Here is a 27475-nt window from a genome sequence, read left to right on the forward strand (position 1 = left end):
TTGTCATTTATTTACTTTCTTCAACAAAAGATTACCTGCTTCAAAATGCCTACCAGACCTGCTGTGAGAGCAGACCTCAATAAAAATATGAAAAAGCAGCCCATATGTTGGAGACCTTTTATGTCTTTAAAATTGAATTTGACATCAGAAATGCACTGAGCTGCAATGAAAAACAGTGGTAGTTAGTAACTGCCTTTAATGTACTTCTTTATGTCTTTCTTTCAGAAATGTGGGTATTGCTGGCAAGGCTAGCATTTATTGTCCGTTTCTAATTGCCCTTGAAAAGGTGGAGGTGAGCTGCCTTCTTGAACCGCTGCAGTCTATGTGGTATAGGTACACCTACAGTGCGGTTAGGATGGGAGTTCCAGGAGTTTGACCCAGCGACAGTGAATGAAAGGCGATATAGTTCCAACTCAAGATGGTGTGTGGCTCTGAGGGGAACTTCCATGTCATGGTGTACCCGTGCATCTGCTGCCCTTGTCCTTGGTGGTAGAGGTCACAGGTTTGGAAGGTGCTGTCGAAAGAACCATGGTAAGTTGCTTAATTTTGTAGATTGTACAAAATGCTGCCACTGTGCATTGATGGTTGAGGTAGTGAATGTTTAAGGTGACGAATGTGGTGCCAGTCAAGCAGACTGCCCTGTCCTAGATGGTGTGGAGCTTCTTGAGTGTTGTGGGAGCTGCACTCATCCAGGCAAGTAGAGAATATTCCAACACACACTTGCCTCGTGCCTTGTAGATGGTGGATAGACTTTGGGAGTCAGGAAGTGGGTTACTCACCACAGAATTCCCAGCCTCTAACATGATCTTGTGGCCAGTTCAGTTTCTGGCCAATGGTAACCTTTGGACACTGATGGTGGGGGATTCAGTGCTGGTAATGCTGCAATGTTGACGGGAGATGATTAGATTCTCTCTCATTGGAGATGGTTATTGCCTGGTATGAATGTTATTCACCACTTATCAGCCCAAGTCTGAAAGTTGCCTCAGTCTTGCTGCATATGGACATGGACTGCTTCAGTATTGTAGGTCTCGGGAATGGTACTGAACATTGTGCAATCATCTGTGAGCATTCCCACTTCTGACCTTATGATGGAGAAAGGTCATTGATGAAGCTGCTGAAGATGGTTCCACCTAGGACACTACCCTGAGGAACTCCTGCAATGATGTCCTGGGATTGAAATGATTGACCTCCAACAACCACAACAATGTTCTTTATATTAGATATGACTCCAACTAGTGGACAGCTTTCCCCCTCATTCACAATGACTTCAGTTTTCTGAGGGCACCTCAGTCTGCCTTGATATCAAGGGCAGTCACTGTAAATCAAAGCAGTCAAGGGAACCCAAACTGAGCATCAGAGAGAAGGTTATTGCTGTATAAGAGCCACTTGATAGCATTGTTGATGACATCTTGCGGCACACTGCTGATGATGTTGGATTTGTCTTGCTTTTTAGTTGGGCAATTTTCCACATTGTTGGTAGATGCCAGTGTCGTAATTGTACTGGAACAGCTTGGCTAAAGCACACGGCTAGTTCTGGAGCACTATTTCAGTACTATTGCAGGAATATTATAAGGTCCCATAGCTTTTGCCATGCCTTCAGCCATTTCTTGATATCATGGGGAGTGAATTGACTTGGCCGAAGACCATCATCTGTGATGCGTGGGACCTCAGGAGGAGGCCAAGAAGGATCATCCACTCGGCACCTTTGGCTGAAGGTGGTTGCATATGCTTCAACTGATGTGCTGGGCTCCCCCATCATTGAGGATGGAGATATTTGTGAACCATTTCCTCTGGTTAGTTGTTTAATTGTCCACCACGACTGACAACATGATGTTACAGGACTGCAGAGCTTAGATATGATCCATTGCTTGTGGGATTGCTTAGTCTATTGCATGCTACTTCCACTGTTTGGCACACAAGTAGCTTACAACAAGTGTCAATACAATAAGTGTTGTAGCTTCACTCAAGTTGACAGCTCATTTTCAGGTATGCCTGCTGCTGCTCCTGGCATGCTGACCTGCACTCTTCATTAGATCAGGGTTGATCCCTAGCTTGATGGTAATGGTGGAGTTGGGGATATGCTGGGCCATGACAATACTGATCGTGGTTATATACAATTCTACTGCCGCAAATGCCCCACAGTGCCTCATGGATACTCAGTTTTGTGTTGCTAGATCAGTTCAACATCTACCCCCTTTAGCATGGTGGTAGCGCCACACAACATAACGGTGAGCGGGAAAGGGGGGTATCCTCAATGTGAAGACGGAACTTGGTCTTCCTGAGGACTTCACAAGGACTTCAGGACTTTGTCTTCAAAAGATGGTCACTCCTACCAATATCATCATGGACAGATGCATCTGCAACAGGTAGTTTGGTGAGGATGAGGTCATGTTTTTCCCTCATGTTGGCTCCCTTACCACTTGCCGCAGACCCAGTCTAGCAGCTATGTCCTTTAGGGCTCGGCCAGCTCAGTCAGTGGTGCTACCGAGCCATTGTTGGTGATGGACATTAAAGTCCCTCACCCAGAATACATTCTGTGCCCTTGCCACCCTCAGTGCTTCCTACAAATGGTGTTCAACATGGAGGAGCGCTGATTCATCAGCTGAGTTGTAGGGGGAGAGATGGTGGTGGTGGTAATCAGCAGGAGGTTTCCTTGCCCATGTTTGACCTGATGCCATGAGACTTCAGTGCTGAGGACTCCCAGGGCAACTCACCCCAGACTGTATATCACTGTACAGCCACTTCTATTGGGTCTGTCTTGTTGGTGGGAAAGGTCATACTCAGGGATCATGATGGTGGTGTCTTTTAAGTATGATTTGGTAAGTATGACTATGTCAGGCTGTTGCTTAACTGGTCAAACTAGTGGTTTGATACAACTGAATGGCTGTCTAGGCCATTTCAGGAGGTATTTAAGATTCCGAGGATCATCTAAAATTGAGCTCCTGGTCTTATTTCAGAGGCAGCTTATCTATTTCAAAAGGATGAACATCGAGCCACTTGCTTTACCAGCAGCAACCCTCAGTTAAGTCCATTGGAAAATGTCAACAGAAATTTGGCCGATCATGGGCCAGCAACAGCTCTTGGGAGTGATGCGGATCTGGGAGCAGCATTCCTGCACATCAAAGTTTAACAAAAGTAGCTTTTTTTTAAAGACAGTCATTGCTGAAGATTCCTGGAGCAGGTGAACAATGAAAGTCTTGCGTCCAATACCATATTGGCTTGGAGCTGGCCATTTTATGAGAGAAGCCCAAAAGCAGGTGCCACGCACTTAATTTACAAACTTAAGTGACTAAACATCCATTTTAGGTGACCACCAGGAAGGTCTCTACAGTGCTTAAACCAATATTGCATTGGCCATGTTTTTAATACTCTTAAAGAAATTGGGCCTCTGATTTGGGCTTCTGCCTCTGTTTTCTGATCTGCATATGGTTGCAAGAGCTCTAAATTTTCCCTCCCCCCACTCCACTCCAGAATTTATTTCTTCATGCTTTTGCACATAATGTGAATATTAAATTTGTTCATTTGTAAGACTCTCATTATTCATCTAAGCTCAGTGATCATTGCCATGGGTTCAATAAACTGAATAGCTAGTGGTACCTGACAGGAAAACTGAAACACTTCCATGACTATTAAATTGTTGAAGCACATTTTTTTCTCCTGTTGTTTGGCATGACACATCACTAGTTGGCACATGAACTGATGAGAAAGATTAAAGTTGATGTATCTGTTCTGCTGGTTCTTTTTTTTCCCATGATATATGTTGGCACAGGAATAATTTGCTGGCTGAATGCAAATATCTGTACAGTGGGTTTTCAAAGTTCTCTTGGATTTCTAAATGTTATTAGCAATGCTTGAGGTGCTGCTGATAAATTTTCAGCTTGTCCCTTGAAGATCTACTTGTTACATGATGGAGTCTGCCAGAATATACAATAGCATGGAGTGTCTGTATCAGCCTTTCTTGCTGTCTCTTTAACTGAGCTGTAGACTGCCACGTCAACTTGTCCTTAGATCCCATGAGCTGAAATGGTCAGGACATGACATGGCATTTACTTTCAATCAATGGCTCCTGGAATATATCTTGATACTAGCAGACCAGCTTAGATACTTTGTTATCATGGTTACATCAGGATAACATGATGAATGAACTAGACAAGTAACAATAGGTTTCTATGGCCTGAATTTTTCATCGGGTGTATGCGGTTGACGGGCCTGGGAGCGGACGGGAAATGGGCCACCAGCCACGATTGGCTCCCAACTGCGATTTCATGCTGGCTGGCCAATTAATGGCCAACCAGCGTGAAATGCGTGTTGAAAAGCTCAGTGTTGCTGGGGTGGGGACAGGAAGAGGGCGGGTGCCGACATAACTGAGGGTGTGGGTGAGTGCTCTGAGAGAGCTCCCTGAAGGCAGACAGCTGCCCCAGGGAGCTGCAGACCTCCACAGAATAAAGGACATGACAAAAATACGTCAAAATATGTCCATGCAGCAAAATCAAGCACCTGAAAGCACACCTCAGTCCCCAGGTATCTCTTTTATTTAATTTCCCCATAGAGATTTCATCCCGCCCTAGATCAAGGTTTGAGCAAAAATGCGAATGCCGCCTGGGAGAATGGCCCATCTGCCAACTGTAAATGTGGGTGGGTCAGGTGAAATTGCTGTCGATTGCATCATTAATGGGCTTAATTGCCTGCTTAATTGCCGGTGGGCATACTTCTGGCTGCTGCACACGCCCACCAAGCAAAATACTGTGCGAGTGCACAATGACGTCAGGATGCTTGCCCGACATCATCTCGCTTTATTACACACCCATTCAGGTCAGGTGTGTGCCACCCATGGAACATAAAATTTTGGCCTATGTGTCAATATGTTTGTAAGACATTCAACGGCTGAGAAATTCAGGCATGTCCAATTTTGAGTTCATGAGATCACAGGACAAAATTACTGCACCTGAATGATAATGTGCAAGATGCTCCCAATATTGGGGTTCGGGCTTCATTTCTATAGAGTGGCGAGATGCAGTGAAGCGTCACTATGTCAGGTGCGCAAGGATCGGTAACCAGGGTGGGAAGAGTAATCGGTGACCAATGCTCAGTTGTAACAGTAAAGACCACTTGGGTCTATTGTTTTATTTTGGCTTCAGTTCGTTCATGGCTGCCACAGGGGACATTAGTAATTTCAGTAACTGCAGTCCATATAAGTAACAAGCAGGTGAATGATGCCCCATTGGTAAAATCATCTACCTTCATCTTTCCCATGGATATCCAGGATCAGCAGGACCATGCTCAGGAGTCTGTACAAATTCTGGAATTTTTCAAAGTCCAGGAGATCAGAGGTTGCACACACATTGCTCTGCATTCTTCTCTCCATATTGGAGTGCAAGGATTTGCACTCTATCTAGGCTGCACCCATCTGCACAAGAAAATGGACATCACTGCCTACTTTCCTGGCACTTGCAATACAAAAACAAAATATTTGGATGCTGGAAATCTGAAAAAGAAACTTAAAATGGAAATACTCATCAGTTTAGGCAACATCATTGGAGAAAGAAACAGAGTTGACTTACCGGATCTGTGACCTATCATCAAAGCTTAATGTTACAGATGTAACAGTTTTTAAGCCAATGCCAAGGCAGAGGAAGGGGAGAGAGGGTGGAAAGGACAATAGAAAAGATCCATGATAGGATAGAAGGCAGGAGGGGTTAAATGGCAAAAGGGCTGATGGCCCAAGTCAAAAGGCAGTGACAATGCAACAAGTAAAAACACAAATGGTGGATCGAGAGAATGTATGAATCATAATAATGGAATCTATACCAATAGCTGCTCTCTGAAAAGAATGTGAACAGTGGGTATGATCTGAAATTGTTGAACTCAGTGTTACATCTGGAAGGCTGTAAAGTGTCTAACTGAAAGATGAGATGCTGTTCCTCGAATTTACATTGAGCCTTGTTGGAACACTGCAGGAGGTTAAGGATAGCCAGGTCATTTAATCATTTTCCCATTTGGATGAAAGGTTACCAATCTGAAACATTAACTTTGTTTCTATTTCCATAAATGCTGATCGACCTGCTGAGTATGTCTAGCACTTTTGTTTGTATTACCTTCATAATAAGTTTGTTCTTTCATTACAGCATTCCAATGGCAGCATGCCTGAAAGAGGGGGAGGCAGGCTCGAGGCTAAGGCTAACTGGTTCTGTCACTGGCTGTGTCAGCTCTATGGTACACGTTAGAATCAGGCGCTCTTTACAGAGATGACAGAGCTCTGCATCTGGCTTTCTAATCCAGACCCTGTGAAAACATTTCAGCGAAGTCATTGCCAGGTAGGTGGAGCAGTATCTGCAAATATGGCTGGTGGTATGATCATCTGCCATGATTTCTTTCATGCAGTGCCATGTAGAGCATGAGATACCATGATTGGTTTATTTTTGAAGGACAGCTAATCAGTAACATTAGTTTTATGTAGGGTTGGTAGGTTGAAAATCTACTCCAATGTGTTTATTGATCTAATCTGATTATTTCTACATTTGGAGTAACAAACATCTAAAACAAATTTTTCAGGGTAACAAACTATTTCAAATAAATACATGCAAGGGAATAGAGGGAGAGATTTATTTGTGTATTGCTGCTTCTGGTGGCACAAAGCAGATTTATGTCGATTCCCTTGGGCACACAGTGCTGCAGATCACTAACCACATGGCCTTATGGCATTCTTCACTGACATCATTGAGTGAATTTCTGCCCCATAAAATTACAAATGGGGAAGGATGATATTTTCTTCACCGCACTGCAGAGAAAAATATAAAAACACCAACAACAATTACCAGTCTATTCACATACAATCTATATTTATTTCTCAAACAACACCAAAATACAGATAATCTGGTCATTATCCCATTGCTGTTTGTGGGAGTCTCCTGTGTGCGTAACTGACTGCTGCATTTCCTACATTACAACCATGGCTCCAATTCAAAAAAGTAATTGACTGTAAAGTGATGTAAGTCATCGTGAGATTATCAAAGATACTAAATAATTGCAATTTTTTTGTTTCCTTACTTTTTATTTTCTTTCTTTCATTTATTGGAATTCTGCTGTTATGATACATTTCCAGGGAATGTTCATTTTCAGAGAAAGTACAAGAACAGCAACAGCAGTACTGTAATACTTTATTTGAGAGCTCTTTCATCATTACTGCAGGCATAATAAGCTGATGGTCATTGTTTGCCAGACCAGTAGAACATGTGCAGTGCAGTGTCACCAATGTGATGTTCTTTCATCTGACATGTTTTGCATATCACCGACCATAAAATGATAATGAGCTGCTCTCAGCCTGCAATTCATTACTGTACTCCTAAACTCTAAAATTAACAACAGCCACAGGGTATTTAGCAAAAAATGAGTAGTCAAGGGGCGAATATTAAGTGAATGTGGTTCTGACCAAAGTGGCAATATCAGAAGTTTATGTAGAAGCTTCAAACCGGTCAAGTGCTCCAATTTTAAAGAATGGGAATGTACAGCAGAAAGATCAGTATTTAAAAACAAAAGATAAATTTATGATTTGAGTTTAACTTTCACTGAGTTCTACCATGTTGAGTTTGAACCTTCTGTGAACTCTTAATTCCTTCAATGATAGCCAGCTGCCTCTGACTGTAGATTCTTAGACAGTAATTTAGGTCTTTTGTTAATTTGGGATCCATTGTATCTGCTTTCGGTTTAGATTAGTTCTAATTAAAGATCATCAACTTAAAACATTAACTCTGTTTCTCTCTCCACAGATACATAGAAACATACAGAGAAAATAGGAGCAGGTGTAGGCCATTTGGCCCTTCGAGCCTGCTTCACCATTCATTATGATCATGGCTGATCATCCAACTCAATAGCCTGCTCCCACTTTCTCCCCATATCCTTTGATCCCTTTTGCCCCAAGAGCGATATCCAATTCCTTCTTGAAAACATACAATGTTTTGGCCTCAACTACTTTCTGTGGTAGCAAATTCCACAGGTTCACCACTCTCTGGGTGAAGAAATTTCTCCTAATCTCAGTCCTAAATGGTCTACCCCATATCCTCAAGCTGTGACCCCTGGTTCTGAACTCCCCCACCATTGGGAACATCCTTCCTGCATCTACCCTGTCTAGTCCTGTTACAATTTTATAGGTTTCTATGCGATCCCCTCTCATTTTTCTGAACTCCAACGAATATAATCCTAACCGACTCAACCTCTCCTCATGTGTCAGTCTTACTGACTCACTGTCAAAGTCAGATGCTGCCAGACCTGCTGATATTTCCAACATTTTGTTTTTATTTCCGATTTCCAGCGTCTGCAGCATTTTTCTCTTGAGGGTCCACCCTCCTCTACAGGTGAACGGTCAAATAACATTCATTGTGTAGAGTCACACGTGCGCAGAGAAGTGTTGCGGTGAGGGGATATTTCATGAGAACAGTGGAGAAAATTAGAAAAAAAAGCCTCACTGGTTACAGGATCAATGTGGGCTTTTACAAATGTGCGGAATGATCATGAACTCTCTTGTGAGTCTTTCCTCACAACTAGTGGAATACCGATGGCACACTATGACTTGCAATAGACGTTCAGGGTAAACAAAATATTGCTGCCCATAAGCCAAGCCTGATTAGAAACACAGTAGTGAGTTATACTTGATTCAAGAAGAGGCAACATCAAAGCTGAATGGGTGTGTGCAGAATATGTGATGACAATGTAACCATGCTCTTAAAATAAGAATGGTTCTTCCAGAAACTAAGCAGTTAAATTTACTTGTAGCATCGATCATTTTTGACAAGCAAGCTGTATGTGCAGATAAATCTGACGCACTGTCAAAGTTGATATTTGATCAAACCACAATGCACTAGTGTTCTGGACCTATTATATTGTTTTTTGACCCAGTATATTTTTATGACCGCCACCTCAATCGTTTAAAAGCATGACGTTGCCTCTGTCACATCTGTCAACATCTGATGGACTGAAGACCTTATGCTGCTTTGCATCCTGCAGTATTTCCCTCCAAACCGTCTGTGCATCTTGTATTCCTCAAAGCACTTATTCTTCTGTTTCACAAATATCGACAGCATGAGGTCCAAAGTGAAGTTAATGGATTCTTATGGCAATAGGTGAGGCTGGGTTAGAAGGCAGGGGTGATTGGGGAGGGGTGGGGGGAGGGGTGGTGACACTGTGTTGCAGGTCACTGCTTAATCCCCCTACCTCCGAGTCTTCCGAGTTTGTCAGATTTTAATTGGGTTGTGTGATGCAAGGCAAGGACAAAGCTGCCATTGTTGGCCATCTTTGAATTTTAATCTGATGCCTGCTAATCATGGAACAGCACAAATGCATAAATGAATGTTAGACTGAAGTCTGTGACCTGGCTGATCAGACTCACCCTCCACAAAATGGCAAAATTCTGCAAAGGATTAAGTGGAATGTAATGCAAAGAATGAATTATCATTTCTTTACTAAAAATCTGTACAGAAATATATATCATGATGAGCTATATCAAGTAGGCGTGGTTAACTTTGTAATGTTCATGTTTCAGAATAAGAAAATTATTTATAACATGGAACGGCAAGATTTCAGATTTTTTAAATCATAGCTTTTCTCTGTATACAGGTGTTTCTTTTATCTTTTAGAGTGGCAAGTGATATGGTTCTGTGCCTATTAGCAAAACATAGGGAGATAATTATAGACTATCTATTTGATTCAACTTGAGTTAGTTGTTTGGAAATGATTTCAATTACTATAAGCAAACTCAACTTGACCTGCAAAATCTGTTCCTTTCTGGGGCATAACTCCAGTGAACATGGTGCAGTGGGAAAGAAATTGGGATGGAATCCATTTCTGCTTAGATTCCACCTATTCCTCATTGCAGGAAGAGTTTCTGATGAAGGGTCAAGGATGTTTCTTCCATCCAATATCCTTCTGTCCTAAAGTCACTGTAGCTGGTAGGATTCTGATCCTCATCCTTTATGGCTGTGGTAAATAAGCCATGCACAAAGTGAGCAGACTTGCTAGAGGAGCCATTTATGTGTCCAACAATGTCATATTGAAATGGCAATCGTCCCAGAGAGTTTGATCACCATTTGAACGTGGGTCCAACCTTGTGAAGAAGAAGCAGTGATGAATATTTGGGATGTACAGATCTTTGGCCAGTTTCCAATGGACCAACAATGTGCTACCCTGAATCCCAACTGGGTCTACTGGGGGGGTCTACAAGTAGCTCTGATACAGACAAGGGTGCCTCCTCCTAATCTTTAAATGATCCCTAACCATGATTTGGAACAAGATCATGATGAAGTCAGATGTGGGCAGGGGTCCTGCTCTGTCATATTTTCAGTGGCGTTACTGCACAGCCAGAATTTAAACACTTCTGTTTCTCTCTCACCTCAATACTCCTTATGAAGTTTCGAGAGCATCAAACAAAAGGTGTACATTTTTTTCACTCAATCTCTCCATTTCACTCAGTTAAATCCTCTCTGTTTAAAAATGGAATTCAGCAGATACAAAAATTAAAAATCCAATAAACTTTATCTGGCAGTTTTTGAGATTTGCCCCAAAATAATTTGATAAACAACTAAGCAGAAACTACTAAAAACTCAAAAAAAATTCCAGTATTTCAATTACTGAACAGTACTGAAACAAACTGGAAAGTCCAATGCACTGCACATGCTCATTCCCAATTGAGAAGATACTTCATCCATAAACAATGGGAACTCATTTGCCTCAAAACTGAGTAGGTTGACTAGAAATCTAACCAGAAGCCTTTTCAACTCCAAACATTTAAAATGTTGAGTAAAATTATCTTGAAGACCCTCATGCATCATTTGCCACATTACCATTACCACAAATTTTAATCAAGAATGGGAAGTGTTGCGGACAGGATGGTGGTTAATTTAAACAGCCCTGATTTCCCCTCCCACTACCCAACTGAGAACAAAAAGGTGTTTTTTATTTCTGGTTTCTCCCTTTATAAGTGGTGGTGTAGTTTCCCCAACCCTTAAGCTTGGAGTGATCCAATCCTCTATTAATAACCCCACAACAAACTCAAGATAAGGTCAATTAAGAGGGTTGGTTTATTTTACACAAACACAAAACGGGGGAAGGGGTTTTGCAAAATCTGCCTCTTTTTGCACTGATACAAGAAAAGCGGGATAAGGGAAAGAATAGGGAACAGGCAAGACCACGAAAAAAATAAGACTTATGGTTTCATGCAAGTCCAGAGTCCAGAATCAAAAGCTCAGTGGTGTATTCCTTCAGAGGTTAGCAGGCTGAAACTGTTGTAGGGTGATCTAGGGCAATCCGCCTTCCCAGAAGTGATGACTTCCCTGGTGGAAGAAGGCAAGTAGAGATTAATGAGTCTTACAGGCACAGATACTGGAGTTCCGATGTCCCAGTAGTTCACAGTGTAGATTAGGGCCAGGCACTTTCCCTGGGCAGAGCTCATTCTTCCTCTACCTGTTAGATGGTAAAATGGTAGACTGCCTGGGTTAAGATCCACATGGCAATATTACAGGTTCTAGCAGCTTGGGGGAGGCCATGTGATATGCCCTCCATTTCTTCTCCTGAGTGTTGGACAAAGGATGTATTTTCCCAGGTATGGGATCTTGAGATTTTTAATGGAGGAGTCAGGGTCCCTTCTGAGCTTGCCAACTTGCTGTCTCCATTGGTGAGAGCTCTGCCTTAGAAATATAAAGGGTGGTGGTGCATTTCTTTGGAATTTGATTTTTTGCAGTCACAGAAGGCATTAGGGCTTCTTTAAAGGTAACGAAGTCCCTGTTGGTCTCTGAAGGCGAGAAATTCCTCTGATATGAGTCATGACCAGTCAGGCATGTCAGGGTAAAGCCTTTGTCCATTTTTAAAATCAAATTATAATTTTATAAAGTAGCCAGGTTGATGAAGATATATATTTTCATTCCTGTCTTCTGGACAGGACAGATGGAAATTAATTGAACCTCTGCAACCAAATCTGAGAGCATTTAAATTCATTTGTAAATGCACTGGGTGGAATTTTCTGCACTTAGTGTTACAACCGGTCCCCAGGGTGAGGTTCCCCGAATTTGTTATGATCCCAGACAGGAAGACCCAAATTGTTAACTTCCCGAATGGAACCCCAATTTTGTTATGGTCCCAGGTGAGGAGGAATGAGCTGGCTCCCCTTCTTTATTCAATCCCGCCCCCACTGCCCCCTGCCTCGGTTCATTGAAATGAGATTTATTTCAAAGGGATCCCTTCCCTCATGGATACCCTTTTCCCAGTCCAAATATATTTATGTTTTAGAAGGAGCCAATTTAACCAGGCTTCCTTGAGTCAAAGAAAGAGTAAGTTTATTAATTGCTAAAACCCGAGAAAAAATAATAAAAATGCAATACACATACACAGAGATGAGAAGTTGAGTCCAAAAATGAAAGTTAAAAAAGACCTACAAATCAGTTTTTGGCTTGTCTGTGAAGAGTAGATGGCAAAACATTACGGCCGTTAAATTGGGTGATTCCGGTGGAGCTGACTTTGGCAATTGAGCAGTTGGTTTGAAGATTCTTGGTTCTGCAGATCAGCTGAAGTAGTTGTCCTGTTTCATTTTTGACTGTGGCTTTGCTGACATGTGACTTGCCTCCAACAACAGAGAAAGACTTGTTTTACCCACAAGCTGCAGTGATGCCTAGTTGATGTTCTTCAGCTGTGACCTTCACATCACACAATAGCACACCAGAACTAGAACACCAGGACTAGCACACACAGACCAGGTTTGCAGCTGGCTTTTTAGCCCCTTTTCTTGAATATTCCTGGAAGGGAAAAACAAACATGTCTTTCACTCAGAATCTACTTTCTTTCAATTCAGAGCAAGTCCACAGTCTGAGATATAAATCAACAGGAGATGGTTTCTGCTGAGATGGTAATCAGTCCCCATTATCTCAGCAACCACAGGAGATTATGGGCAAGCTTGCCACATTGGTGGCATCTGGGCATCCCGTCAACATTATTTTCTCAAGGAACCTTAGGAACTAGGAATTAAAGTTTACCTGGTAACTCTATTCCATTCTCTTGCAAACTGCATGAACTAAGCCCTTGACTGATCGTTATATCGAAAGTAAATTACCTGTCATCTTATCCAACAGGGAACTCACATCATTATATTGGTGTAATGATCCTGGAGAAAGAAAAGGTGCAACATTTGAATTCACTCTGAAAATACAAGGTTGTAAAAGAATGTAAAGGTTTTGTGACATGCAGTGAATAATACTACAGGTGCACTAAGCAGAAAGATATTCTGTGAATATCCACTCACAAAATAGACAAATATTGCTTTGAGCTTTTTGTTATTCATCAAACAGCTGATGAATGAATTTACCTTATTTGTCCAATGTTATTATTGACTAATGAGTTATTAGGATAAACTATTAGAAGTTCAGGTGATTTTCAGCAATAAATTACTTCTCCCCCAAACCATCCCATACCCTGAAGCATCTTTCATGGCAGTAGATCCAACAGTCATCAGAAAATCTGTTAATTTAAAATTTTTTTTGGTATTTGTGCATCTGCCTGTTGCTGTTTGTGGACCCTGTTGTTTCTATAGAGCAGCTCTGAGCCAGCAGCACGCCCAGTTGGGGGAATCAGGAAGATAGACCTCAGCACACTCAATACTGAGCTCCAATTGCCATAGGAGAATTGTCATGTCATAATTCTGGACTATGAGTGAGAGCACTGCAAAATTTTGTGAATGAACGTGAATTAGCCCAATTGATGAATTTCCCAGTTTTATTGCATCAAATAAATAAAACAGGCACTGGGAGGACTACAAACCATTCAACAGAGAACTGGATCTGACCCACGAGCTGGGGGTTGGGCAAGCCTGAATTAGATCACCGCTGATCTGTAACTTAATTCCATCTATTCCCTTTGTTCCATATGCCTTAATCCTTTGCATAATAAAAATCAATTTTGAAATTTTCAATTGACCTAGCTTTTTAGAAGAAGAGTTTCCTTGATTTCTGCTACCCATTGCATGACCTGCAGACAACATTAGCACAGGACCAGCCCTGCCTGCTGAAGTTAAATCACCACTGCAATTTATATCATTTATACCATTGGCTCATTTCAAGTTGCTTGACATTTCCAAATAAATCAGTTGTTCATGCACAGTGGCATCAAGCAGTTCTCTGCAGCCTTTTATGTTGGGACAAGTTTATCATTTTCCCAGTGAGATTCAGGGAACCACTAGAGAGGTGTAGAAGCAAAGTCAGTTTGGAAAATAGAAAAAGATATGGGTCTATATTTAACCAGTTGGGATTATATTTTAATGTTCTGGGGTCGAAGTTAATTACTGCAGTGTTTCCATCCTGTACTAATGAGGAAAAGAACAACAAAACCTTTTTTTCTGATATATTGTGGTTGCAATTATCCATCAGTAAGAATTTCATAATGGCACAACAATACCACAAGTTCCTTTGTGACTCCACTTTTAAACATCAAGAAAGCCTAGCCACATAACATTGTCTGTTTGTGCAAATACAACTCAAAAGAATGGAGCACCATTGTATATCACAGAGGAGAAAGATGATACTTGAATTTGGTGATTATGCAGATTTGTGGGATTGGAGTTATGGATGTTATGACCATTGCAGTTGGTAAAGCTGAGTTATTTAAAAATCCCAGAGGGAAACTTTAAACAACTGTCATAACCTATATTTTTAAGTGTTATGTTTGAGATGCAACTCTAAATTCAGGAATCAGACCACCAGTTCTCAAGGTTTCACACTAAACTAAGTGAAACATTTCATTAATTTACACAGGTTAAAATATATATACACATGGCTTCAAATTAGTACTACCATAACTTTTAACAAATTCCCAAACTAATCTCCATTAAGGCAACAGCAATCCATAGACTTAACCAAACACCAGGCAAAGCATTTTCACCTTATAAATTTAAAATGAGGTTCTTTTCACTTTGGTTCCTATGGAGCCAGTTGGAGGCTTGCAGCTGCTTTTTTATCTCACTTTGCCTCTGCCCTGCACACACAACACTGCTGAAGTTATACCTACCATCGCCCATTGAACGTAAATTCTCATTGTATCACCAACCTCTGAACTAAACCTCTCTAACAATAAAACCCCTTTCAGGGTACCAATTTTATTAGTAATATAAACATATGGCTTGGTATCTGCTAGATAGGTATCAGTTTTCACCCCACTTCTTGGATGCACTATTCAAAAGTTGCAAATGCATGCCGTCTCTCTTACATATCAAAACTAGTACACATCAAAGCACCCAGACTAGCTGGGAGGTGGTGGCATAGTGGTATTGTCACTAGACCAGTAACCCCAGAGTAATATTTTGGGGACCTGCGTTCAAATCCCACCATAGTGAAATTTGAATTAAATAAAAATCTGGAATTAAAGGTCTAATGATGACCATTAAACCATTATTGATTGTTGTAAAAACCCATCTGGTTCACCAATGCCCGTGAAGGAAATCTGCCATCCTTACCTGGCTGGTCTGGCCTACAATTCCATGTGGTTGACTCTTAACTGCCCTCTGAACAAGGGCAATTGGGGATGGGCAGTAAATGCTGGTCTAGCCAGTGATGCCCACATCCCAGAAATGAATTTTTAAAAATTAAGACACACCCAAAGACTAAACCTCTACTTTAAAAGAAAAATATTTTCCAATAATATTATATATATTAATAGTTTCATGACAGCGGGGAATGGTTTTAAATGTAGTCTACGACTGGATCATTTTCAATTTTGATTTTATTGTCTTTAATGTTCTTAATGATATGTTTATATGTTTGAGCTTTTTTGAGAGTTTAATGGCAATGAGCAAAAATAGCATTTGTGATCCCACAGTGTTCTTGGAATTCTGGCCTTTATATCTAGAGGATCTGAGTACAAGGGGATAGAAGTCATGTTACAGCTCTACAGAGGCTTAATTAGACCAAGAATGTGAGCAGTTCTGGGCACAAGTTGGGAAGGGAGTGGAGCACCAGAATGAGGTCTGGACTTCAAGGGTTAAATTACAAGGAGAGATTACACAAACAAGGATTGTATTTCCTGGAAGTTTAAAAGGTGATTTGATCAAAGTTTTCAAGATATTAAGGGGAACAGATGGAGTGGATAGAAATTATTTCCATTGGTTGGGGAATATAGAATTCAGGGACATGGCCTTAAAATTAGAACCAGGCTTTCAGGGGTGAAATTAGGAAACCCTTCTATATCCAAAAGGTGGTAGAAGTTTGGAACTATCTTCTGTAGACAGCAATTGATACTGAATCAGTTGTTAATTTTACATCTGAGATTGATTGCTTTTTATTATCCAAATATATTAAACAATAGAAGGCAAAAGTAGATATATGGAATAAGCTTGCATACCATCTTGCTGAATGATGGAACATGCTTGAGGTTCTAAATGGCTAACTCATGCTCCTATGTTACTCTGTTCTTGTTGTTCATTTTGATATCACACCACTGCTGAGGCAATTCTCCTTGTGTAAATTGATAATTTCATGTCATTCCTTTGTAATTGGAAGAAACTTGTTTTATAAATAAATGCATACACTATCAACATATCACAGAATATAATAAATACTCTTTTAAAACCGCTATCTCTAATAAATTATCCCTTTAACAATTCCTGCTTTCATTTTCAATCATTGATTGACCAATTTAAGAAAAAATTAATCTGATCTCTTGGTGAATTAAAATAAAACTTAACGAATTGTTTTAATTATAATCAAATTATTAGTGACTAGTTTCAATTTTTTGTGGGAATAATAAAATTTAACAACACACTAAAGAATGAACATACTTTATAGTTGCCATAAAAGTTTACATTCATTCAGTATAATAAGGCTGGTCAGTGTAGTAATGATCTACAACAGTGCAGATATGATAAGAGTAAAATAGGGACATAAGTGACAGAATAATTTGCTTTAACTTTCCATCAACTCTCTAAGCACCAGTAATGGATACTGTAATAAATATTCTTTTATAAGGTTTATGTCTATTTATTCCTTCTTTAACAATTCCCAGTGGCATTCTTTGTTCCCTGGTTGTTTTTCAGTTTTGATGTATCTCGTACATCGTACATTGTCTGTGGATTGTGTTCTGCATTAATAGCACATTTTTGTCTTCTAGAAGAGTTTCTTTGCCCTTCACCTCTCCACCAAGCCCCTGGATTCAACAATCAACCCTTTCCGCCAGACAACCAATGTGACATTAGGCCATGGATAAACCGGAACATGGAAAGCTGCTCTATCTTATTCAGCTCTCTATGTACCTGAATCCCTTCCACAACCCTGGCGCGTTCTCAGCATTTATTAGACAATATCGGTGACTTGTTCAGCCTTGAGCTGTGCATCAAGCCCCATATCCTTCCTGTCACCAAGCCCTCTTAGGCCAATCTCTATGACATTGGCACCACATACCCTATGTTGTCACCATCTCCTCTGAAACCTGAATCCAAAATTTTGTTACCTCAAAATTTGACTTCAGTCCACTCCTTATTGTTCTCCTAAGTCTGACCTTGCACAATCATGTCTATCCTCACTGCTCACTTCTGGCTCACCCCACCCCCCCGCCACCAACACCATCCCCCCCCACCCCCCCACCACCCCTACTCTAGGATGACCAACCCTCCCGCGTTTTATGGAATTATCCTGTAATTATACCTTTCGTCCCACACTCTGTTCTTTGGCTCCATAGGGTGACATATTTTTCTGAACAGGAGACCACTGGGGAGTCTCCTGTTGCTGCTGCCCTTGTATTTTTGTTTTTTGCGCAAGTTCAACACCCTCTTGCATATGTTATGTCATTGGCCAACTCAGCCAACGGAGGAGAGAAGAGAAGAAGGAAAGATCAAGTCACCGGCAACGGAGAAATCAATCTGAAAAAAACATTAACTTTTTCCAAAAACACTTTTACTTCCAGAGTCTATAAACAGATGAAAGATCTTTCTCCCCAGGTCCTGTCTGCTCTCCCCTCCACAAAAAGAGGAGTAGAGAGTCTGCAAGCAGATATAGACAGGTAAAGTGAGTGGGCAAAAATTTAGCAGATGATGTATAATATGAGAAAATGTGAACTTGTCCACTTTGGCAGAAAGAATAGAAAAGTAGTATGCTATTTAAATGGAAAGAGATTGCAGGACTCTTGAGATACAGAGGGACCTGGGTGTTCTGGTACATGAATCACAAAAAATTAGTATGCAGATACAGTAAGTGACTAAGAAGGCAAATGGAATGTTGGCATTTATTGCAAGGGGGATGGAATATAAAAGTAGGGATGTTTTACTGCAGCTGTACAGGGCCTCGGTGAGATCATATCTGGAATACTGTGTACAGTTTTGGTCTCCTTATTTGAAAAAAAGTATAACTGCTTTAGAAGCAGTTCAGAGAATGTTGACTTAACTCATTCCTGGGATGAGGGGATTTTCTTACGAAGAAAATTTGAACAAGTTGGGCCTATACCCATTGGAGTTTAGAAGAATAAGAGGTGACCTGAGGGGATTTGCTAGGATAGACACCAGAAGGATGTTTCCATTTGTAGGAGAGACTAGAACCACTGGACAGAGTTTAAGATAAGAAGTCTACTGTTTAAAATAGAGGTGAGGAGAATTTTCTTTCTCTCAAAGGTGAAATTCTCTTCCCCAGAAAGCAGTGGAGCGACAATGAATTTATTCAAGGCTGAGTTAGACAGATTTTTGATAGACAAGGGAGTCAGGGTTATGGGCAGCAGGCAGCAAAGTTGAGGCACAACTAGACCAACCATGATCTTATTTGAATTTTGGAGCAGGCTCAAAGGGCTGAAAGGCCTACTGCTGCTCCTAATTCTTATGTTCATATGTAAAAGAGCCACGCCTGCCTCATCCATGAACTTTACAGCTTAACTGCACTCTGTGGAGCCTGGACTGAGAGTACCATTATCCCAAGCCTCATCCCCACCTACCATCCCCCGCCCCATCCCCACCTCCCCACCCCGAGCCCAATCCCCTCCTCCTCTCCCCCAGCCCCATCTCCTCCTCTCCCCCAGAACCATCCCCGCTTCCTCTCCCCCAGTCCCATCTCCACCTCCTCTCCCCCTCTCCATCCCCTTCTCCTCTCCCCCAGCCCCATCTCCTCCTCCTCTCCCCCAGACCCATCCCTGCCTCCTCTCTCCCAGCCTCATCCCCACCTCCACTCCCTCAGCCCCATCTCCACTTCCTCTCCCCCAGCCCCATCCCCTCCTCCTCTCCCCAGCCCCATCCCCTCCTCCTCTACCTCAGCCCTACCCTCGCCCAGGCACAGCCTTGTTATCGACATGCAAGTCCTGTATGGCCTTCACAAATGTGAAGGAGTCCTTCATCATGTATGTGGAAAACTTGGTCAAAACTGGCTGTAACAATTCATCCAACCATTTGGCCAATTCATGTTGTGCCGAACCAGTCAAGGACAAGATAGGGTGTAAAGGGACATGACTTTTGTGTGGCTTGGGCAGCCCATGCATGCATGCACGTAGCAAACCATGAGGACAAGTCCTGTCATATAATATCACGGTGGTAGCTCATCTCTCTTACACAAGTCCAGCAAGCGTTTTTTTAAGCTAACTTTCAATCCAGGCTGTCTGGTTATGTAGAGCGGCAAGTCCAATGGATATGAATTTGGACCTGTCATTAAGAATGGCGTGCATTTTTTTGATATAAACATGCTTGGTAAGGATGGCTATTCCCATCCCTTTGTCGTCTTTATTAATGTTTATGTCTGGGTTGGTCTTAAGGCCTTGCGATGCTGAAAGACATTCGTGTAACATGTGAAAATCAGACAGGTCATTCAGTTTCCTGCAATACGCATGCACTAGATCAGCTAGGCGCGCTTTCAAGGATTCAGCGTCTTCAGTGGACGCTGGTTTGTGGCGGGATAGTTGGGAATGGAGGAGTTTGAATTCAGCAAATCCCTCTTTCCATTTGATCTGGGATGAAGGCACACGAAAATTGAAACCATGTGCAAGAACAAACTTCGCACTTTCTGAGAGTACATGGTCAGAGATATTCGTTACATGATTAGTGCCATCATTAAATGCATTGTCAAGCCGCTTCCACTTAAGTGTGTTTATGGTGCAGACGTGTTTGAAATGTGTATTGTTTATGGTGCGGTCATCTATCTGGTACGAGAGAAAGCTAGCGAGAAATATAAAAACAGATAGTAAGAGTTTCTATAAATATTTTAAGAAGAAAAGAGGTAACAAAGTGAACATTGGTCCTATAGAAATGGAGTCTAGAGAATTTTCCTGGAAAACCAGGAAACGGCAAATGAATTGAACAGGTATTTCACATCAGTCTTCACTGTAGAGGATAAAAATAACATCCCAGAAGCAGCTATAAATCAGGAAATGGAAGGGATGGAGGAACTCAGGAAAATTACAGTCACCAGAGAATTGGTACTGAGTAAATTGTTGGAGCTGTGAGCTGGTAGGTGGCCAGGTCCTGATGGACTTCATCCTAGGGTCTTAAAAGAAATGGCTAGTGAGATAGTTGATGCGTTGGTTTTAATTTTCCAAAGCTCCCTAGATTTGGGGAATGTTCCATTAGATTAGAAGATACCAAATGTAACTCCATTATTCAAAAAGAGAGGGAGACAGAAAACAGCAAACTACAGACCAGTTCATTTAACATCTGTAACAGGGAAAATATTAGAAAGTATAATTAAAGAAGCTATAGCAGGGCTTTGGATAATCCTTAAGTTAATCAGACAGAGTCAACACGGTTTTGTGAAAGGGAAATCATGGTCCATAACTTCCATGCTCCCCAGTGTTGGATTTGGGGGTACACCAAAGATGCGCTGGGGAATCCCTCTGGCAAGTTCCCAAACAGGGGTTTGCATGGCAATTACCCGGAAATGCTAACTTCCTCTGGACAATTGCACCATGCTGGGAACCATCCAAAAATGTGATTTAAATTGTAAACTTCAATGGTTCCGCTGTGGTTATACCAATAGTTACCAAGAAAAGGTTAGAAGAATTAAAGCCTCTTCTAACTTCTGGGTAACTATTGTAAAGACCCAGGCCAACACCTTGGAGCTCCCCCACACCATGTCCCGCCCCCACCACAGGACTCCCCCCATCCCTCCTTCCCCCCTCTAACCCCACTGACCTTGGACCCCGAACCCCGCCACAACCTCGGACCCCTCGACCTCCGAATGCCCCCATTTACCCTCCGACCTCTAGAACCACCAGATCTCTGGGATCCCCCACTACCCGACCTCCGGACCCCTCCCCTGACCTCCGGAATCCCCCCTCTGACCTCCGGATCACACTGACCTTTCGACACCCCCTCCCCCCGACCTTGGGATACCAGACACCAGCCCCCACCTTGAGGCACCCACCCCCCCTGGACTTTGGGACACCACCCTCACCGCCGGACCTCAGGAGGCCCCCTGGGCCTCGCCCCCCCACCCCGGACCTTGGGTCACCCCCACCTCCTTCCGGACCTGGAACTCAGGAGACCACCCCACCCCGCCAGACCTTGGCACACCGCCCCCTCCTCCCCCAGACCTCGAGACATCCTCTATGCCCAGCACCACCGCCCCCTCCCCAAATACCCCAAAGCTCCAAATCCTATCTACTTACCTTAGACACTCACCTTTCCCTGGCCTCTCGATTTCCCTGGTCCTTTAAACTTACCTGGCAGCTAGTGCTGTTAAAAAAGGGGATGTGGCCTCCTTGAATATGTTTGATCTAAACTTTGCTGGGACCTGCAAGGAGCAATTCGACACAGACCCCAAGCAGCTCCAGTGAACAGAAGTGGCAACACAATTTTCGACACCAGGTAAGAGTGCATTTATTTCTTCTAATTTCTGCATGCCAGCACTTTCCAATGCTAGTTGGAATTTCCGGCCCCATAATTAACCAAGTTATTGGAGTTCTTTGAGGAAGTAACCTGTGGATAACGGGGAACTGGTGGATGTACTGTACTTAGATTTCCAGATGGCATTTAATAAAGTGCCACATCAAAGGCTATCACGGAAAGTAAAAGCTCACGGTATAGTGGGTAATATATTGGCATGGATAGAAGATTGGTTGGCTAACAGGAAGCAGAGAGTAGGCATAAATTGCTCCCTTTCAAGTTGACAAGATGTAATGAGTGGTGTGCCACAGGGATCAGTGCTGGGACCTCAACTATTTACAATTTATATAAATTATTTGGATGAAGGGACGATTGCCAAATTTGCTGGCGACACAAAGATAGGTGGGAAAGTAAGTTGTGAAGAGTACATAAGGAGGCTACAAAAAGATATAGGTAGGCTAAGTGAGTGGGCAAAGATCTGACAAGTGAAGTACAACATGGGCAAATGTGAAATTGTCCATTTTGGCAGGAAGAATAAAAAAGAAGCATATTATCTAAATGGTGAGAGATTGCAGAGCTCTGAGGTACAGAGGGATCTGAATGTCCTAGTGCATGAATCACAAAAGGCTAATATACAGCTACAGAAAGTAATTAGGAGTGCTAATAGAATGTTATTATTTATTGCAAGGGGAATTGAATACAAAAGTAGGGAGTTTATGCTTCAGTTATACACTGCACTTGTGAAACCATATACGGAGTACTGTGTACAGTATTGATAACCTTATTTAAGAAAGGATGCATTGGAGGCAGTTCAGAGAACTTTACCAGACTAATACCTGAAATAAGTCTTATGAGGAAAGGATGGTCAGACTAGGCTTGTATCCGCTGGAGTTTAGAAGAGTAAGGGGTGACTTGTTTGAACATGTAAGATCCTGAGGGGACTTGACTTGATGTGGCGAGGATGTTACCTCTTGTAGGAGAATCTAGGGTCACTCTTTAAAAATAAGGGGTTTCCCATTTAAAACGGCGATGAGGAAAAAAAATTTCTTTGCGTGTTTTGAGTCTTTGGAACTCTTCCTGAAAAGGCAGTGGAAGCAGAGTCTTTGAATATTTTTAGGTAGAGGTGAATAGATTCTTGATAAGCAAGGGGGTGATAGGTTATTGGGGGTAGGTGGGATGCAGATTTGAGGTTACTATCAGATCAGCCATGATCTTATTGAATGGCGGAGCAGGCTTGATGGGCGGAATGGCCTACTCATGCTCCTTGTTCGTATGTTCCTCTCCCCTAGCCCCATCCCCACAGCCACAGCCTCAAACCCACCTCAGCCTCACCAGATAGTACAGGGGAGCCTCAAACCTTCCCCATCCACTGGTCCTTACTGGGCTCGGGCAGGTCTTCAAACAAATCCATCTCCTCCACCTGCTTTTCTCCCCAACCTCAGCCTTTTAATCTTGTGACTGTTTTTCCTGGGATATCTGAACTTGAATGCCTCCCTAGTTCAACGCACAGAAAGTTTCCAGCTTCAAGATGGTTTACATGACAGACATTATTTTTCTACGTCACTGTTAAAGGATGTTGATCAGGAGAAATCAATCCTAGAGAAATGGAATCCAGTATCTAGATCATGTAGGAATTTGAAAAACCTGTACAAACAGGTGTCATGTGTCTTGAGCAGATCCCCATCAAATGCACAAGTTGAGTGAGCATTCTCATTGATGGGACAGAGGTGGGCTGGTTGTAGGAATAGGTGGCAGTTAATCTCATAAAGGCTGAATTGCAAGTAAAACGTAATTACAAAATGTCATGAAGTGAACTTATAGCCTTTGCATGATCTAATTGTGGTCTGCTGAAAGCTGTAGCATCAAAAGCAAAGTATCTTAAGAAGTGTTTTCACTGTTAGACAGCAGTCTAGACCTTTCAAAACTGTTACAGTCAAATGTATCAGTTTAGCCAAATCCAAATGTTTGCAATGAGCCTATCTTCAGGGATGAGAAATCTCTCTCATTTAGCAGATTTCTGGCATTACTGTCTTGGAAAATTTAAGGGAGGAACTTGTTGGAAGCCATGGGGAGAGAGATGCTCAAGGAGCAGTGAGGTCTTTGAGCAGTGCAGAGCTTCAAGGAAGGCGCAGCACGGTGTGTTCAGGGAGAAGCATGGAACATTGAGGAGGGAGCAGTGTGGAGTGTTGAGCAGCACAGAGCATCAAGCAGGGTGTTTGAGGAGGGATCAGCGTGGAGTGTCGAGAAGCAGCACAGAGCATTGAGAAAGTCGAGGGAGCAGACTCTAAGTAAAATATATTATGTTTGGAATGTTGCAAGGGGCCTAGTTTTGTGGTTGGGCAATTTCCTGAGTTGAGTCACCCTACCCCAAATACATTGAATTCAAAATCCTATCCTTATTTGCTCATCAATCCACAGCTTTGCACTCAAGCCCTATGTTCGGGATTATGCCTTTCAATCTGCTGACTCTGGACTGGCCCCTCCTGAGCTGGCCTCCGTCAGTTACAGCACCTGTGACAGTGTAACACTTCCTTGGTACTACACCAATGTGTCAGCCTAGTTTATGTGCTCACATCTCCTGCATTGGGCTTGAACCCACAACATTTTGATTCAGAAACATGAGTTCTAGTAAGTGGGCTAAGGCTGGCATCTTGATGATGACACCAAGATGGATGAACTGAGAAGATTGAATAGTCATCTTCATCTGTAACTATCTTCTGATCTTGTGCCAGGATATAATCAGTACACAACTTTCTGAAATCACTGATCAAAATTTTATTTTAGTAAAATGTTAACAGTAGAATACTAATATGTTGGAAGTTTGCTTGCATGATTAAAGGGCACAGCAACCACGGTGTGAGTGAGGTTAATCCTTCCCTATATTGGACAGGATTTTCAAAACTCAATGTAAAGTTAGGTTTGTATCCAGCTGACTTCACGACTAACAACTTTATGGATTTTACACGGTCAGTCTAATTGTCATTGTTCTCAGCAGGTTACGACAGATATTTTACATTTTTAAACTTCTTCTGCTTCTAAAGCAATGTTGGATATCAGGAACATACTGGCATCTCCTGCATCATTAATATTCCTATAATAATGATCAAAATTATGATGTATGGTAACACAGCCAATCCATATTTGGGTCCATGAAAACTTCAGCTAATCCAATTCACACCAAGGACTGATTTTTTTGTCTGGCTGTAGAGGTGTGTTTTGGTTTGCAAAAGGTCAAACTTAGAATTTTTTTCAGAGGAAATCCAATTTTTCTCCCTATTCCTGAACCTTTTTTGCAGGTCGAGGATCCCTCCTGTGAAGAATGCACATCCAACCTGCTGACATCAGTATAAGAGAGGAATGAGAATCACATTTCATAACCCCTGCCATTTACACGGGACCCGCATGTTTAGTGAATGAATTAACATAGGTCTCCTCTGTCAAGTCATGAAGAAATTCTCTAAGCCAGGAAGAGGTCATGAGTAAAGTGCAGCAACTTTCCTAAGTGCTTTCCTACAACATTTAAGCCACCAAATGCTGCCTGCAAGCAAGTTAACTGTCTGGCAGGGAAGGGGAAAGGGAAGGAAGATTCCCAAAGCCATATCCAGCACATCTGAACACCAGTAAGAAGGAGCCCTGTGCCTTCAAGCTCAGCCTCCTGAGTATTAAGAAAAGCACTTTTAAAATCCACAGTCAACACTAGGAGCAGCACCATCCCATCTGCAGTACATAGAGGTACAAGGGAACAGCAGGACCACCGGCCTCAAATGCCTCACTTACTCGGCTCTAAGACAGGGAGACATCATGATGCTAAGTGTCTTTGAAAAGAAGTGTAAAATGCTGAGGAACTGCCCACCTGAGAGGCTACACAGGAACAGGGTAACGTACCTTGATATAACCGAGAGGCAATGTCGGAGGTGGATGCTTCTGGCCTGAGATGCACTGGATCAGCTTTGTGACCTTTTGTGCAAAGATCTCCAGCCAAGGGGAAACCAGAGGCATGCACTCCCAATGGCCTTGAAGGTAACCGTGAACCTTAATTTCTTCACAGCTGGCTTTTTCCAAAGTTCCGCATCTGATCCCTTTGGGATCTCACAGTCCACAGCACACAGGTTCATCCATCAGGTAGCTGATGCCCCTTTATGCCAGGGTGAGGCACTTCATCTCTTTCAGCACAGATGCTGCAGTGCAGACACACAGGTTGATAGGATTTGCCTTGGTCTCAGGATTCCCCAGCTGCAGGGTGTGGTCATCTGCATGCACATGGTAATACGGGCACCATATGTGAATACTGAGAGGCACACCAACTGAAAGGGCTAAGACTCTGTGATTGTGCAATTCCTCTGTGGCCACCGCAAAAGGCTTTTACATGTCTGCACCTGCTACGCTGGCAGTTGCCATGATTCATTTATCCTCAGGGAGTCTAGGCTGCCAAGAATGTTTAGACACACTCCTCAGGTACACGGCTATGTACTCAGGGATATGAACAAATGAACATACTGACATAGGAATTAGGGGCAAGAGTAAGCCATTTGGCCCCTCGAGCCACTTGATAAGCTCATGGCTGATCTGATTGTGACCTCAACTCCACTTTGCTGCCTACCCCCAATATCCTTTGACTCCCTTGTCAATCAAGAATCTATCTAACTCAGCTTTATAAGTCTTCAATGACCCTGTCTTCACTGCTTTCTGGACAAGGAAATTCCACAGATTCACAATCCCCTGAGAGAAAAAATTTCTCCTTATCTCTCTCTAAAATGGGAGACCCCTTATTTTTAAACTGTGTCCTCTAGTTCTAGTCTCTCTCAGAAGGGGAAATATCCTCTCAGCATTCCCCCAGTCAAGTCTTCTCAGGAACTTACATATTTCGATAAGATCACCTTTTATTCTTCCAAACCCCAACAAATACAATGTGTCCAACCTTTCCTCATAAGATAACCCCTTCATCCCAGAAATCAGTCGAGTGAGCCTTCTCTGAACTACTTCTAATACAATTATATACTTCCTTAAGTAAGGAGATCAAAACTGCTCACGGTACTCCAGATGTGGTCTCACCAATGTTGTGGTGTTCATCACAGGACACATACACACACAGGCAATTTTAACCATAGCCAATTCATCTAACCAGCATGGCTTTGGACGGTGGGAGGGAACCAGAGCACCCAGCAGAAACCCACATGGACACGGGGGAAACCCACAAACTCCACACACACTGATAGACACCCAGGGCAGAATTTCATCCAGGGCAGAATTTCACCCTTGTCAGGTGGGGTTGGTGGGGGGCGGGCGGGGGGCTGTCAGGAAGCTGACCTCCACCTGTGATTGTGGCCGGAAGGCGATTTCACACTGGCAGGCCAATTGAGGCCTACCAATGTGAAACACGAGCGGCAGAGCACAGCTCTACCTGTGCGGGCGGGGGAAGGAATGCGAGCCGGGCAAGCGCCACAGAGCTGCCTCAGGGAGATGAAGAGATATGAAAAAAAATAGTAAAAAAAATAAAAATGTAATGAAACATGTCTGTCACAAGGGCAGGGGCATGTTATTAATGAAAAATTAGAACTTTCATTTTATTTTTATTTGCTTTTGGAAACCTCATCCCGCCCGTGGATGAGATTTCCAAAAAATGCAAAGGCTGCTTGGCCTTTTTGTCTGCCAACTGTTAAGCTGGAT

The sequence above is a fragment of the Carcharodon carcharias genome, chromosome 3 (assembly GCF_017639515.1).
Source record: "Carcharodon carcharias isolate sCarCar2 chromosome 3, sCarCar2.pri, whole genome shotgun sequence".
NCBI lineage: Eukaryota > Metazoa > Chordata > Chondrichthyes > Lamniformes > Lamnidae > Carcharodon > Carcharodon carcharias.